We start from the raw sequence: 17,682 nt of genomic DNA on the forward strand, positions 1-17,682 counted from the left end.
CTCAAACTTACACATGGTTACTGTAATCTGACAAAAAGGGTTGTATGTGGCCAAACAGATTAAAGTCTATTATGCAACAATAGCTCTGAGTAAATATCTTTTGAAATAAAGTATAAGCAATTAGTTTCTAGTTTAAAAGTCGTGAAACCATGTTTAGTACCCCTCAATAATATTAATTTTAGATGGTGAGCCAATATTTGCTGCTATTGTAATTTTAAAAGGGACTTTACTTGCCAGCAATTTAAATATATTATTTGTGATCAAAGTTTAGTACAACCAGTAGTACAAATTATTTTAGCTTTTAAGAACCAAGTAAAAAAATCTATACGAATAAATTCATCCCTTGACTGCAATCTTGTTTAAATTCTAAAATCTAGGATCGTAAGAATGGAGTATGACTTTAATGGAATAATGAGTTCTTATAAAACTCCCAGGGACCAGGAAAATTGCCCTCCATAATAGGAAGAAAGCTCAAAGGTATTAAAGAAAAAAGAACTAGGGGTGTCTGGGTGGCTCAGTTGGTTAAAGGTCTGCCTTTGGCTCAGGCCATGATTTCCAGGGTCCTGGGATTGATCCTGCTTCTCCCTCTCCTGCTGCTGCTGCTCTCTCTCTCTCTCTCCTTCTCTCTCTCAAATAAATAAGTTAATAAACTACATCTTTTAAAAACGAAGCTCTAGAGATTTTTTTTAGCACAGCTCTAATTTTGCAATTGTACACTAGGAGAAAGGGGACCTCTAAACCAATTTTATACAGCTTTGGATGAAGGTATGTATATCTTATGTACTTTACATAGATGCTGAGATACACAGATAGATCTTATTTGAGTGAACCTTCAAATTTAATTACCTTCCTATTTATGGTTTGCTCTATAGATCACAAAGATACTTTGCTAAATATCCCCAAAGGTAAATACTTTTAAATTGAGAAACTGGAACAATATTTATCATTTTTTTTTTGACCGACTGTCAGGTAATGTGCTAGAATTTTCATTATCTGCAAACACAACATATTGTAGCATAGATGACTTCTATTTCACCAGAAGTAGCTGGGTAAAAATTCACAATGCAAATGTTATTTAGTGTCTCTTTCTTTCTGGATAATAAAAACAAACCACGTTTACCCACTAGATAATCAAAGAAAAATCCCTGGGATTTCTTCCTGCTGTTTTCTCCCTTTCAGCTAGGCCTAGCAGCCAACACAATATTTTACCATTGATCTGCAGATTGTACTGAGTCAACGCAAACTACAGACCTCAAACAACTAGTCAGAGTTCAGGAAGCTGGCAAAACCTTGCATTAGCTGGCACGCAGAGGGTATCTTCTGTGGCTTATGCAAGCTTTGGGGCTGGTTTTCCTCCATGAGCACCGCTAATGATTTCTCCTCGGATGCCAGGATTTACCACTTGAATCACAGCAGCAAGCTCCTAGAAGATGTTCTTTATCCATGTTTCTTTCTCTGTGCCACTGGCTGGTATCAAAGTCCTTCACATCTTCTTTCCTTATTTCAACAGTAGGAACTCTAGCATCCCTGGAACAAGGAAGGCCTGGGCTTGGATTTTTGGTCAGGGGTGAACTTTTTTTTCACAGTTTCCCCACAGTAATGAAGTCTTCTTCATCCACTCAACAGTCTAAGCCCCAGCCTCAACCCAGGCCACAGGTTCTAAAAATTCCATTTTGAAAGACAGTTGAATGTTAGGAGGCTTTGGCCAAAATGAGAGGGTGAAGAAGAAAATGTTTTAAGGATAATAGTGGTTACTATGACCCAGGTGATTTACAAACATTTCATTTAGCTTCTCCAGCAAACCTCTGCAGCCTTCCTATTTCACAGTTGAGAAAGCTGAGATTTGGGATAAGCAACATGCCCAGGGTTCTACAGATAGTATTTTCTAGAGTAGAAGAGCCCATGAACTCTTCTATGGTTTCTCTTTATTTTACTTTAACATATTCTCCATCTCTCTCTCCTCTGTCTTCCCCTTAAGGTCCCCAATGTTCTTTTCAAAATCAAAGTTCAAAATAATTAAAACAGTAGGAAATTACCTCATGAACAGACACAGGACTTATCTCCATTGTACTTATCAGCACCTGGTTTATTACTTACTTCCGCAGACAAGCTCCACGGGGTTAAGACACATGTTTTATTCATTTTTGTCTAGAGCACCTGGAAGAGTACCTGGTACTCTTAAGAATCCTGGTACACATAAGAATCCCAATAAGTACTATTGAATGAATAAATGAATGGACAAGCAGATGAATGGAACAGAAAGTCTAGAAATATAGCCAAATATATAAGGAAATGCAAATGATAGAGGTGGCATCGGTAGAAAACATGTTTATTGGAATAATGGTACTATGAAAATGTTTAGTCATCTGAGAAAAAAATGCATCATTATGCCAAAATACATTTCAGAGAGATCAAAGATTCATATATATGAAGAAAATGAATCTATAAAAACTCTAATGAAAACTATGGAAGAAATTTTCTGTGGTTACAGATTGAGAAACTCTTTTCTATTCCTTTAAGACATTGCAGTTCTTTGCCAGGTAATAAAATGGCATTATACTCTGCTGTTGGAAATGTGTATATGTTTACGTGTATATGTACCTAGAGTAAAGGGAGTGGGGGTCAGCAGATAAGTAAAAACTTGAGAAAGGGGTGATAATTTCTTGAACAGAAGAACAGATGCCTCTCTTAGGTAGAAGGGAAAAATGAATGGGCATCACAATAAATTTAAGAAGGGACGTGGGAAGTTGAAGGAGTCCCTGAAGATAGAGGTTAAGTGCAGGGCTGCCAATTTGATTAAAATATATGCACCTAAGGGATGCCTGGGTGGCTCAGTCAGTTAAGCATCTGCCTTTGGCTCAGGTCATGATCCCAGGGTCCTGGGATCTAGCCCCATGTAGGGCTCCCTGCTCAGCGGGGAGCCGACTGAGCAGGGAGCCAGCCTGTCCCTCGCCCTTTACCCCTCCCCCTGCTTGTGCTCAGTCACTCTCTCAAATAAAATCTTTAAATAAATAAATAAAGCTCTTGAATTAAAAATATAATTCATGTTCCATATGGTTTCAGCCCATAAGCTGACACTCAATAATATTAGTTTATAATGACAGATTAATTTGACTTAATATTTTATATTAAGATTCCTATCACCTAAGAAGTGTATGCTACAAAATCAATCTTCCCAGTTTAAGATGAGGCTTTAGCAGAGATATTCTTAGTCTTGATATTGCTATGGGAATTTTGTCAGACTTATCTACTGCAGTAAAGCTTTAAAAAAATTGTCAAATTGAGACTAGGTCCAGTTACTATGTCAAAGGACATATATTCTTTTGTTTTTTAAATTCAAAGTTAGTCATTTGGGGAATATAAAATAGTGAAAGGGAATAAAGGGGAAAGGAGAAAAAATGAGTGGGAAATATCAGAATGGGAGACAGAACATGAGAGACTCCTAACTCTGGGAAATGAACTAGGGGTGGTGGAAGGGGAGGTGGGCGGGGGGTGGGGGTGACTGGGTGATGGGCACTGAGGGGGGCACTTGATGAGATGAGCACTGGGTGTTATTCTATATGTTGGCAAATTGAACACCAATAAAAAATAAATTTATAAAAAAACAAAACAAAACAAAGTTAGTTAACATATGTAGTATTATGTAGTGTAGTATTGGTTATTGGTTATATTATGTAGTGTAGTATTGGTTTTAGGAGTAGAATTTAGTAATTCATCACTAACATGTAACACCCAGCGCTCATCCCAACAAAAGCCCTCCTTAATGTCCATTACCCATTTAGCCCATCCACCACCCGCCCTCCCTCCCTCAACCCTCAATTTTGTCTCTATATTTAAGAGGCCCTATGGTTTGCCTCCCCCCTTACTTTATTTTTCCTTTTCTTCCCCTATGTTCATCTGTTTTCTCAAATTCCACATGAGTGAAACCATATATTTGTCTTTCTCTAACGATTTATTCACTTAGCATAAATCACTAATTCTATCCACATTGTTGCAAATGGCAAGATTTCATTCCTTTTGATTGCTGAGTAGTATTCCATTATATATACAATATTCCATTATATATATATAGTATTCCATTATATATATATACACATATACACACACACATCTTCTTTATAAATTTATCCATCAATGGACATTTTGGCTCTTTTCATAATTTGGCAATTGTTGATAGTGCCGCTATAAACATTGGGGTGCATGTGCTCCTTTGAATCAACATTTTTTTTTATCCTTTGGATAAATATCTAGTAGTGCAATTTCTGGGTTGTAGGGTAGTTCTATTTTTAACTTTTTGAGGAACCTCCATACCATTTTCCAGAGTGGCTGCCCCCATTTCGCATTCCCATCAATTATCAAAAGGCTTCTCCTTTCTCTGCATCCTTGCCAACATCTGTTGTTTCCTAAGTTGTTAATTTTAGCCCTTCTGATAGGTCTGAGTTGGTATCTCATGGTGGGTTTTTTTTATATCTATTTATTTATTAAAAAGCGGGAGAGAAAGAGTAGCAGGAAGGACAGAGGAAAAGGGAGAGGAAGAGAATCTTCAAGCAGACTCTCCACTGAGCATAGTGCCTAACTCAGGGCTTGGTACTAGGACCCTGAGATCATAATGGGCCAAAATCAAGAGTTGGATCCTCAACCAACTGAGCCACCCAGATGCCCCTCTCACTGTGGTTTTGATGTGTATTTCCCTGATGATGAGTGACCTTGGGCATCTTTTCATATGAATGTCTTCTTTGGAAAAATGTCCATTCATGTCTTCTGCCTATTTCTTAACTACATCATTTGTTTTTTTGGGATGTTGAGCTTGATACGTCTTTTTAAAGATTGATTTATTTATTTTAGAGAGAAAGAGAGCTCAAGCAGGGGAAGAGCAGAGGGAGGGAAAGAATCCTCAAGCAGACTTCTCATTGAGACTGAGGCAGGGCTCAATCCAAAGATCCTGAAATCATGACCCAAGCTGAAATCAAGAGCTGAACGCTTAACTGATTGAGCCACCCAGGAGCTCCAAGTTTCATAAGTTCTTTATAGATTATTGATACTAGCCCTTTATCAGATAATCATTTGCAAATATCTTCTCCCATTCCATTGGATGACTTTTAGTTTTGCTCATTGTTTCCTTCACTATGCAGAAAATTTTTATCTTGATGAGATCCCCAATAGTTCATTATGCTTTTGTTTCCCTTGCCTCCAGAGCCCTGTCTAGTAAGAAGTTCCTGCCAAGGTCAAAGAGGTTGCTACCAGATTACTCCTCTAGGATTTTGATGGCTTCTTGTCTAATATCTAGGTCTTTGAACCATTTTGAATTTATTTTGTGTATCGTATAAGAAAGTGGTCCAGTTTGTTTCTTCTGCATATCACTATCTGGCTTTCCCAACACCATTTGTTGAAGAGACTGTCTTTTTCCCATTGGATATTCTCTCCTGCTTTATCAAAGATTAGTTGGCCATACAGCTGTGTGTCCATTTTCTGGGTTCTCTGTTCTGTTTCATTGGTCTATGTGTCTGTTTTTGTGCCAGTACCATGCTGTCTTGTTGATTACAACTTTGTAATAGAGCTTGAAGTGCGGAATTGTGATGCCACCAGCTTTGCTTTCCTTTCTCAACAACCCTTTGGCTATTCAGGTCTTTTCTGGTTCCATTCAAATTTTAGAATTGTTTGTTCCAGCTCTGAGAAATGCTGGTGTTGTTTTGATCAGGACTGCATTGAATATGTAGATTGTTTTGGTAGTATAGGTATTTTAAAAACATTTGTTCTTCCAATCCATGAGCGTGGAATGTTTTTCCATTTCTTTGTGTCTTTTTCAGTTTTTCAGAAGTGTTCTGTAGTTTTCAGAGTACAGATTTTTTACCTCTTTGGTTAGGTTTATTCCTAGGTATCTTATGGTTTTTGATGCAATTGTAAACGGGATTAATTACTTGATTTCTCTTTCTGCTGCTTCATTATTGATGTATAGAAATGCAACAGATTTCTGTACATTGATTTTATATCCTGTGACTCTGCTGGGTTCATGTATCAGTTCTAGCAATTTTTTTTTTTTAATTTATGATAGTCACAGAGAGAGAGAGAGAGGCAGAGACACAGGCAGAGGGAGAAGCAGGCTCCATGCACCGGGAGCACGATGTGGGATTCGATCCTGGGTCTCCAGGATCACGCCCTGGGCCAAAGTCAGGCGCCAAACCGCTGCGCCACCCAGGGATCCCAGTTCTAGCAATTTTTTTGGTGGATTCTTGCAGGTTTTCTATATAAAGTATCAGGTCATCTGCAAATAGTGAATTTTTAACTTCTTCCTTGCCAATTTGGATGTTTTTTATTTCTTCTTGATGTCTAATTGCTGAGGCTAGGACTTCCAGTACCATGTTGAACAACAGTGATGAAAGTTGACATCCTGTCATGTTCCTGACTTTAGGAGAAAAGCTCTCAGTTTTTCCCCATTGAGGATGATATTAGCTGTGGGTTTTTCATAATGTGGCGTTTATGATGTTGAGGTATGTTCCTTCTATCCCAACTTTCTTGAAGGTTTTTATCAAGAAAAGATGCTGTATTTTGTTAAATGATTTTTCTGTATCTACTGGTAAGATCATATGGTTCTTATCCTTTCTTTAATAGGTTGTATGTCACATTGATTGATTTGCAAAGATTGAACCACCCCTGCAGCCTGATCATGGTGAATAATCCTTTTAATGTATTGTTGAATTCAATTAGCTAGAATCTTGTTGAGAATTTTTGCATCCATGTTCGCCAGAGATATTGGTCTGTAATTCTCCTTTTTAGGGGGGCATACTGATCTGGTTTTGGGATCAAGATAATGCTGGCCTCATAGAATGAGTTTGGAAGTTTTCTTTCCATTTCTATTTTTTGGAACAGCTTCAGAATAAAAGGTATTAATTCTTCTTTAAATGTTTGGTAGAATTCCCCTGAGAAGGGTTCTGGTCCTGGGCTCTCATTGGGAGATTTTTGATTACTTCTTCAATTTCTTTGCTGGTTATGGGTCTGTTAGGTTTTCTATTTCTTCCTGTTTCAGTTTTGTTAGTTTATATGTATCTAGAATTTTTTTTAAGATTTATTTATTTATTCACGAGAGACACAGAGAGAGAGAGAGGCAGAGACACAGGCAGCGGGAGAAGCAGGCTCCCTGCAGGGAGCCCAATGCAGGAGTCGATCCCAGGCCCCAGGGATCACAACCTGAGCCAAAGGCAGACACTCAACTGCTGAGCCACCCAGGCATTACTGTTTCTAGGATTTTATCTGTTTTTTTTTTCCAGGTTGCCCAATTTCTTGGCATATAATTGCTCATAATATTCTCTTATAATTGTTTGTATTTCTGCAAGGTTGGTTGTGATCTTTCCTCTTTCATTCATGATTTTATTTATTTGGGTCCTTTCTCTTTTCCTCTTGATAGGTCTGGCTAGGGATTTATCAACTTTATTAATGCCTTCAAATGACTAGTTTTGTTAATCCGTTCTACCTTTTTTTAAAAATTTCGATATCTTTTATTTCTGCTCTAATACTTGTTAATTCCCTTCTGCTGACTCTCTAATCTTTATTATTTACTTTCTTCTGCTGGCGTTAGGCTTTATTTGCTGCTCTTTTTCTAGCTTCTTTAGGTGTAAGGTTAGGTTGTATATTTAAGACTTTTCTTGCTTCTTGAGGAAGATCTATATTGCTATATACTTCCCTCTTAGGACCGTCTTTGCTGCATCTCACAGGTTTTATTTAGACTGTCATGTTTTCATTTTCATTTGCTTCCATGTATTTTTTATTTCTTATTTAATTTCCTGATTAACCCATTCATTTGTTAGTAGGATTTTTTTTTTTTTTTTTTTTAGAGAGAGAGAGAGAGCCTGCAGGGAGTGGGAAGAAGTAGAAAGAAGTAGAAAGAATCTGAAGCAGGCTCTACACTCGGTGAGGAGCCCACCACAGGGCTCTATCTCAAGCCCTGGACTGAAATCAAGTGTTGGACACTTAGCCACCTGAGCCATTAGGGTGCCCCTCATCCCTTCACTTTCAATCTGGATGTATCATTGGTCTAAAATGAGTATCATATAACAGCAAATTAGTGAGTCCTTTTTTTTTTATTATTATTCATTCTAATATCCTATGTCTTTTGATTGGAGCATTCGGTCCATTTACATTCATAGCAATGAATTTAGCCTATAAAGTCTCTGTTCCTGTAGATTTTGTATCTATTCCCTTCTAGTCTTTGTTGCTTTTGGTCTGTCTTTCCTGCTTTAGTATTTCTTACAGAGCTGGCTTAGTGTTCACAAGCTCCTTTAGTTTTTGCTTGTCTTGGAAACTCTTTATCTCTTCTTCTATTTTGTGTGTTTTTTTTTAAATTTTTATTTATTTATGATAGTCACACAGAGAGAGAGAGGCAGAGACATAGGCAGAGGGAGAAGCAGGCTCCATGCACCGGGAGCCCGACGTGGGATTTGATCCCGGGTCTCCAGGATCGTGCCCTGGGCCAAAGGCAGGCGCTAAACCGCTACGCCACCCAGGGATCCCTCTTCTTCTATTTTGAATGACAGCCTTGCTGGATAAAGTAATCTTGGCTGCAGATTTTTTCCAATAAAGATGTTAAATATATCATGCCACTTCTCTCTGGCCAAGTTTCTGTGACAGATCTGCTGCTGATCTTATGTGTCTACCCTTACAAGGTAATGACCTTTTGTCCTTGGCTGTTTTCAGAATTCTCTCTTTTATCTTTGTTTTACTGTGATATGTCTTGGTGTTTACCTATTTTTGTTGATTTTGAGTGGAGTTCTCTGTGCCTCTTAGAGTTTAATGCCTGTTTCCTCCTCCAGATTAGGGAAGTTCTCAGCTATAATTTACTGAAATAAACCTTCTGCCCCTTTTTCTTGGTCTTCTTCTGGGACTCCTATGATAAGGACATTATTTGGCTTTATAGAATCACTGAGTTCCCTAAGTCTATTCATGATCCAATAGTTTTCTTTCCCTCTTCTTTTCAGCTTCATTATTTTCCATAATTTTTATCTTGTGTATCACCTATTTGATCCTCTGCTTCTTCTATCCTTGGTTGTGATTACTACATCCCATCAGTTTTGCTTCTCAGTTATATCATTTTTTTATTTCTAGTTTTTATCTCTGTAGCAGGGTTTCTCTGGTGTCTTCTATGCTTCTTTCAAGACTAGCCAGTATTCTTATGACTGTTGTTCTAAATTTTTTATTCAGATATATTGCTTATATCTGTTTTGAGCAAATCTCTGGCTGTGATTTCTTCTTGATCTTCTTTTGGAAAAAAAATTCCTCCATCTTGTCATTATGTTTAGGTTTCTGTCCTTTGAGTATTATGAAAGCTTAATATATTTTCTGTTCCCGAGAGTAATAATATATTAAGAAGGAGTCATATACTGTCCAGGCCCTGGCATTTTAGGAAGTGTTTCTGGTGTATGTTGTGTGCACTTTGCTTTGTCTTTTGGCTCCTCTTTCCCATAGGTCATTCCTTCAGTCCTCTACAGAGTTCCTCCTTGCTTGCAGTGGGGATTGTTTGGACTTTTAAGTAGGTGTGCTTTGCTTGTTAAGATAAGCCTGGAAGGTGGAGGCAGAAGGCTTGATCCAAGGAAAAGGAACAAAAAAAGCAAACAAAGACCTATAAGCCTGATTCCAAAGAATAAGAAAAAAAGAAAAAAAAATATTGATCCAAAAAAAATGATAAAAGGAAACAAACCAACAAATTATAAGCCTGATAAAGGAAAAAAAAAAGAAGATAAAATAAAAATATAAAAATTAAAAATTTTAAACAAATAAAGCTTATTTCCAATAGAACCCTTACACTTTAGAGCACTCTATGATCTATAGAACTGGTACATGTGGGGGTCCTGTGTTGGTCTTCTGAGGGAAAGGCCTGCTGCACTTTCTCAGTCAGATCTGCCCTCATAAAGATGTCCCTGCTGAGCACAGGGGGGTTGAGTTTGCTGTAAAAAATTCCAGCCTTAAAAAAAAAAAAAAAAAAAAAAAATTCCAGCCTTAGGGCACCTGGGTGGCTCAGTCGGTTGGGCATCTGCCTTCACCTCAGCTCATGATCCTGGGATTCTAGGATGGAGCACCACATAGGGCTCACTACTCAGCAGGAAGTCTGCTTCTCCCTCTCCTTCTGCCCCTTCCCCTGCTTTTATGCTCTGTCTAATAAATAAAATCTTTAAGAAGAAGAAGATGACTACTCCAGCCTCTACTCTAAGTGCTGTGTTTCTCTCTGAAGTCCAACCATGCTGGTGGGCAGCAGGTGGAAGATACTGTCACCTCACCCTCTCGTCCCCAGGGAGAGGAACTCACAGCTGCTGCTGTTCAGGAGGCTCTCACAGAAAAGCAAACAATCTCCTCTCCTGTCCCAAGCTCTTACCAGATCCCTGCCCTCAACTTGTCTGTGCCTGGCTGGTGGCATACCCAGCACCACAGTTCTCCTGTGTTTTTATCTCTGGCCAGAGGATGGGATTCAAAACTCCACAATTTGAGGGCCTGGCAAGGTGCAGACCCACTTCTCTTCCCAGAGGAGAGCCTTACAGCACCATTCTGTCCCAGAAACGCAGTCATGTGGTGTGCATAAGGTGGCTGAATTCCACTGTGACACACATGGAAAGCTCTGACCAGGTTACCTGCCCTCTGTCCATGTCTCTGTCCCCTGCTGTTGAAAGGCCACTCAATGGCTCCCAAAAGCCCTTTCGTCCTTGGAGAGGCAAAATAAACTTTTCCAGGTGAACTCCAGGAAAGGGAGTGCTCTCTCCCAGTGCAAACCAGTGGATCCCCTCACCACAGCTTATTGTTCAAACCCTACATACTGTTCTCTCTCCTGCATGCTCTTGCTCGCAGACTTGACTCTGCAAAAAGGGCTTCTCCCTTTCATAGCACTGTGGCTTTCCTCTTCTCCAATTCACAGCTCTGAACCTTCACATCTGCCAAGTTATCTCCTTCCAATTGTGCAGACTGTTTTCCTAACCCTTAGGTCAATTTCCTAGTTGTTTGAACTAGCTGCATTCGGATTTGATGTTGATCTAGCTGCATTCAAGGGATGAGGTAAGCTCAGGTTTCCCTCCCACTCTGCCATCTTAACCCTTCTCCACTCCTGTTTTTCACAAAGGATATATATTCTTTAAAAAAAAAAAAAAAAGATGTATATTCTTAGAGAAATCGTACCATAAAGGCTTATCTTACTCTGAATAAAAATTATCTATGCTAGAGAATAACTCCATATTACACAAGCAAAGTGGTTTAACAGTCATCCTTCTGATACTGTCCAGGATTCATATAATGGCATTACACATTAGATTTCTTTAGTCTAAGACTGTAATGCATTAAAAGATGTATAAACCTTCTTTATATGATTAGATCAGTTTTTCTTTTAATCAGAGGACATACTCATCTCTTCTAATGAGCTCTCTATAAAATAAAGAACAGAGCAGCTCTAGAATATAAATTGTATAATCTTTTTCACATTGAGCAATGATTTAGTGTTTACAATGTGTACTACTAATATGGCTATTATAGATGTGGCCCAGAGGGGGAAAATTTAGATTTCCAAGCTTGAAGTTTTTGTTTTTGTTTTTGTTTTTTTTTTAATTTTTATTTTTATTTATGATAGTCACAGAGAGAGAGAGAGAGAGAGAGAGAGAGAGAGGCAGAGATACAGGCAGAGGGAGAAGCAGACTCCATGCACCGGGAGCCCGACATGGGATTTGATCCCGGGTCTCCAGGATTGCGCCCTGGGCCAAAGGCAGGCGCCAAACCACTGCACCACCCAGGGATCCCCCAAGCTTGAAGTTTAAACAAATCCATTCTTAATCCTGACAATTACATTTTCTGTAAAAATTGTATTGGCTAAAGATATTTAAATCACTTTTTTTTTAGAAGAAAATGTTCCAAAATATAAAACAGCCAACTAGTTTTTCCCTCCGTACAAGAAAAAAATACATATATTTCAGACAAATTTAGAAAACAAATTCCAGGGCACCTGGGTGGCTCAGTCAGTTAACCTCCTGGCTCTGGGTTTTGGCTCAGGTCACGGTATCATGGGTTTGGGGATGGAGCCCCATATGGGGCGTCTCAGGGAGTCTGCTTGAGATTCTCTCTCTCTGCCCTTCCCCCCACTCAGGCAAGTGTGCTGTTTCTCAAATAAATACATCTTTTTTTAAAATTCCAGAATCAGTTTTGTTTTAGATTATCCATTTATTTATTTTTATTTAAATTCAGTTAGCCAGATTTTATATTTAAAAATAAAATCAAAGCCCCCCAAAAAACCCAAGCAAAAAAAAATCAGATTAAATAAAATTTACAGTGAATATATCCAGCAAACACCTGTATATGCAATTAAATACCTTCTGTTACTGCAGCATGAACCTCAGGCAAACAATATACAAGTGTTCTGTGTGGTAGATTCAGTTTTCTTAAAGTGTCATCAAGATATTCTTCAGATCAAATATAAAATAATAAAATGCTCTTAATCACTCCATTTGTATACATTTATAAACAGACCACTAGTGATTGAAGTTAGAGAAGCTGACATTTCCATCAGTCCAGAAGAGGAACATGTGGACCTGATATATACTAATAGGTATCAGGACAGAAACATAAGTAGTCCCTATTCCTCAAACACTTACCTCCTAATTAAGAGACACTGCATACCCAGTTTTTAAACATACAAGATAGTGTATCTTTGCATAATATCAAATAAACACTAAAAGAGAGGGAGAGCTAAAGACAGGAGCTCTTTTTTTCCTTCATGTACTCTAAAGGGTTAAAGATTTTTATATTTCAACTGGACAACTAGGGGTAATTTTTCTTCTTTTTTAAATGTAGTTTTGTGTTATTGTTTTTTTTAATGTTTTTAGGAGTTTCTGCTTTTTTTGCACTATACAATATGGATTTCTTAAGGATGACAACAGTTGCCAATTATTGAGTGCTTTTCATAATCCTGTCATTGTTCTTTTTCTTTTTTATCGTCATTTTTCGAACCACTTCATCCTTGTTTTCTGAAAAGTCACCCAGCAGCTCGATGATATAGGTACTGTTATTCTTCATTTACATGTGAGTAAATGGAGGTTCAGAGAATTTACGCTATACCTACTAAGTCCATGCCACCAAGGAGGCGACCTGTATCAATCAGCCCATGGACAAAGGAGCCTTCAGAATATTCAAGCCAGAGAGGATTCCCAACATCTGTCAGATTCCAGCTGAGCTCTGTCCTTACCACATTTCCCCTCACTTCTGCCTTAATCATAAAATAATCTCTTAACTTTGGCCTATTCTTTGTTCCACTTCCTGGACTTACTGCTATCTGACATGTGATCCTGTGACATTGCTGTATTCATTGCAATAGTTAAATGAATTTGAAAGCTTCCAGAGTGTTAGACAATCCATCTATCCTTTCATGGTCTGGAATCTTGTGTTCTCCTTTAAAATATGAAGACTCTATTCTTCTAAAGGTGAAGAAAGGGGACCCCTGGGTGGCGCAGCGGTTTGGCGCCCGCCTTTGGCCCAGAGCACGATCCTGGAGACCCGGGATCGAATCCCACGTCGGGCTCCCGGTGCATGGAGCCTGCTTCTCCTTCTGCCTGTGTCTCTGCCTCTCTCACTCTCTCTCTCTCTCTCTTTACTATCATAAATAAATAAAAATTTAAAAAAATAAATAAAGGTGAAGAAAGTTTAAAGCCTAACATTCTGAGTGGTTGTATATACCAGACTGGAACATAGAGCCAGAATTATTGCTCAGTTTTAGAATCTGGACAAATGAAACTCTTGCACCTTAGCTTATATTTGTCTTAGCTCTAAAACTCCTAGTGCTGATTACAAACTCTGGGATAAAGGATAAGACAGCATAAAGGATTTTTGTCAAATGTTATTAGTAATGGGGGAATTTCCAAATTTCCAAATGAATGACAGCTAACCAAATTAGTAGGAAGGGTCACTTTCTGTGGGTTTTGTTTTCCTAGCAACTTGGGAAGAACGTGGCCTCTCCTAAGTGTTAAGGTAAGTAAAAACAATGATGTTGCTATGAACTGTGTTTCTATTGCTGCCAATTGGATGCTTCCCATATTTTGCCTTGCCTTAGCCTCACAACAACCCTGTGAGGTAGACACTATTAATATCTCCACTTTACAAATAAGGAAACAGAGACATGAAGAGATTAACTCAGAGAGAGATTTCCAACTTCGGTCTTGATCTGTGGAATGCTATATGCCCACAATTTTTCCACTATTCCATAAAAATAGAGTGGGAAAAAGAAGCAAACAAGTAGGCCACCCACAGTGTCAGCTCCCTACTCTGGACTATCACCTTACTCCTATATTCCTCATACTCCTCTTGTATTTTAAATCATCTTATACCAGTGTCATAACTATATCGAAGATCTCTGAAAGCAGATATTTTATCTTGTACAATGTTGTACCCTCAACATTAGGAAGAATTCAACAAGTATTTAGTGAATAAAAGAAAGAATGAATGAATAAACTTTGCTCTCCCAGGCCTTATATCTATCTCCTGCCACATTAAATCTAAATTCCTTGGTGTGATACTTAGTGACAATAAAAATATTGGCCAACAGGAACTGAACTTTACATTACACCAGAACATTTTGTGTCCACAATGACAACAGACAACTGGCAAAGAACAGAGATTTAGGATTAAACCCAGGTAGTCTCATGCCTAAATCTATCCCAGGATGCCTCCCAGCTACTACCTATCTGCTGAACCGGAATTCCTACTTCTTCTCAACATATATCCTCCACTTAAGCCTAGTTTCATTACTGTCCTTCCTTTTTAGAAGTCTTCCCAATTTTGTTCCCAGCTCCTCTAGTGCCCTGATCTTTCTTTCCCTTCTTTTCACTCCCAGACTTCTCAATTCAAGGCATCTCCACTAACTGGAACATTCCCTGATTACTCAGGCCCTAATTTACATTTCAATTAATGAAAGCATGCCAAGCTGAGCTCTAAAGTAAAAATGTGTCTTATTCCTGCCAGGGAGATATAAATGACTCAAAGCGTTCATGAAACATTGGGCAGTTTGACTAAATTATCTCTGCATTGTTATTTCACAAAATTAAACGTATTTACTTTACGAAACATCTTAACTTTACAATTGAGAAACCTGGTGGACACCATCTTAACCAAGTTAAGGTATTAAAATTAAGGTGGTTCAGGTTAACCTCACCAAGAACGGGACAAACTAGGATTAGGGATGTTCTGATGCAATATACTAAGAAGGACATCCCACTCTGCCATGAGGAAACCTCGAAAGAATCTAAGTTATTTCTAAAAATACCTGGTTTTTACTCTTCAAAAAACACCAATGTCATGAATTATTGGAAAAAGGAGCTGTGCCAGGTGAAAGGGTATTAGAGAGACAAGATAATGAAATATTCTGCATTGGACTTGTCAAAAGTTCAGAAAGAGCCAAAGCAAAACCAGTGAATCACTGAAGAAGTAGTTAGTAAAAGTTTCTTCTGCACACAGGAAAAAGACAATTCACAAATGGAAAGCACTCAAACCACAACATGGAACGAGCCTCAGGGGTATATCACTAGAACAGTAGGCCACCCGCCCCTGCCCCACCACCCCCCACACACACCATCCAGTTCCTCTTTCCACAGTTTCAGCTCCCTGTGGTCATCCCCGAGGTCTAGAAGCAGATGATCCTCTGACATACTGACCATATGTCAGAGGGTCAGTAGCAGCCTAACTACAGCACAGCACCTCCTGTCATTGACTTCACCTCATCTCATTACATAGGAATTTATCATCCCACATTATCACAAGCTAGGTGAGTACAGTACAATAAAACATTCTGAGAAATCACATTCTCATAACTTTTTTATAGTATATTGTTATAATTACTCTGGTATTGTTTGTAATCTGTACCTATGCCTAATTTATAAATTAAGCTTTATCGTAGCGAAAGAGGACTTCAACTGCCTCTGTTTTGACTTTCTAACTTACACTGGTTACCTGCAAGTACCCACCCACATTTGCCCCATACATTCCTAGTATAAACTCGGAAAGTATTTTCAGCACTTTGGAGACAATTTTTAAGACGTTAGTCTGTGGTGTTCCTGGAATTGGCCTTACTGAAATAAATTACTTTTTTGTTCCACCAACACTGGTTTCTCTGCCTTTGAAGTTTGCCAGCAGTAAGTGGCTGAACCTGGTCTGTTTGGGCCCCTGAAGGGTTACACCCCCTTACACCCATGCACTCTTACACCCCTTACATCCATGCACTCTTGGTACAACAGTATTTCTGGCAAAAAACAAAGCAAACAAAAACATAGTGTTTACAGTGATGAGGGAACACAGGGCTAGCTGAGGACGAAGCACGAGCCTGGGGCAACACACTGGCAAGTCCTAGAAACAGGCAAAGGGACCTTCCCCTTTGGACTCAACTGCCTCAATGTTAATACTTTGCTAAGGGCAAAAGGCAATCTTAGCCCAACCCCCAGGATCTTACTTGTTGGGCCAGTGGGATCAAGGGAGATCCGGAGGCACCAACAAAATAGCAACAGACCTGTGGAGACCTGTGGCCTCCACCTCAGAACTTTCCCATCACCTGCAGACCCTGAGGACGTGTCATCAGGGGGAGCCTGGACCTATGCAGGAAACCTGAACCGTGCTTACCCAGTGCTTACCCAGACCGCATATAAGGCCATGGGCAGTTATTGCCCCAGGCTGATTTCACCAGGAACAAGCCTAAAACCTATCACCCCTTGCAGAGACACAACCCCTTACTCCTCCCCCCTTAAAAAGCCTGCTTGCCCTCCCCAGCACATGACTTCCCCCACCCTCTATTTCCCTGCTCTCTCCCTCCCCTGCGGGCCCTGAATCTCACCAGAGAGCCTGTCCAATTGAAAGCCTGTTTCAACCAACTTTTGCTTGTCTCTATTCCATTTCACTACCGATGGGATTAAACTTGACATTTGGTGCCGAAACCCAGGAGATCAAGGCCCCACGCTGGTGGGGAGCTTCTCTCTTCTCACCACCAGGCTCAATGGCCCCCTGGGGGTACTTTTGACTAAACCTGACATAACATAAAAATTCCTTCAGAAATTTCCTTTATCTCTAAACCCCCAAGATAAGTGTTGGCAATCATCCCCCAAGCAGAAGGCCCACGGATATACATCTGAGGGGTCTCATGATTAAGATTTTATTAGACGGTAATAAGTGACCTTTTCCCAACAATAGCTAGCCCCCTCAAGGTCCTGGAAACCTTGCCTCCAAAATTCCTTAGAGAGTACACTATCCTTAAACCCCTCCCAACACCCAGGTATATAATCAGCCACCCCTGACAGGCCCGGGACAGCCACTCTTCCTGCCCATGGGTCCTGTCCCTGTGCTTTAATAAAACCATGATTTTGGGACGCCTGGGTGGCTCAGCAGTTGACAATGTCTGCCTTTGGCTCAGAGCCTGATCCCAATTCCCGGGATAGAGTCCCACATCAGGCTCCTTGCATGGAGCCTGCTTCTTCTCCCTCTGCCTGTGTCTCTGCCTCTCTCTCTCTCTCTCTCTCTCTGTCTCTCATGAATAAATAAATAAAATCTTAAAAAAAAAAAAACATGATTTTGCACCAAAGACATCTCAAGAATTCTTTCTTGGTTGTGGGTTCCGGACCTCACCTATAATTCCAAAACTTCATCATACAGGGTTTGGTGCTTCCATGGTTTCAGGCATCCATTGGGTGGAGA

At 39.5% G+C, this 17,682-nt stretch overlaps 1 protein-coding gene across 2 annotated transcripts in view; it reads right to left on the bottom strand.

Moving 5' to 3' along the window:
* Positions 1–17,682, bottom strand: part of CPS1 (carbamoyl-phosphate synthase 1) — a 357,452-nt gene that overhangs the window by 335,788 nt on the left and 3,982 nt on the right. The gene's annotated exons all lie outside the window — the stretch shown is intronic.

Source organism: Canis lupus, chromosome 36 (assembly GCF_048164855.1).
Source record: "Canis lupus baileyi chromosome 36, mCanLup2.hap1, whole genome shotgun sequence".
NCBI lineage: Eukaryota > Metazoa > Chordata > Mammalia > Carnivora > Canidae > Canis > Canis lupus.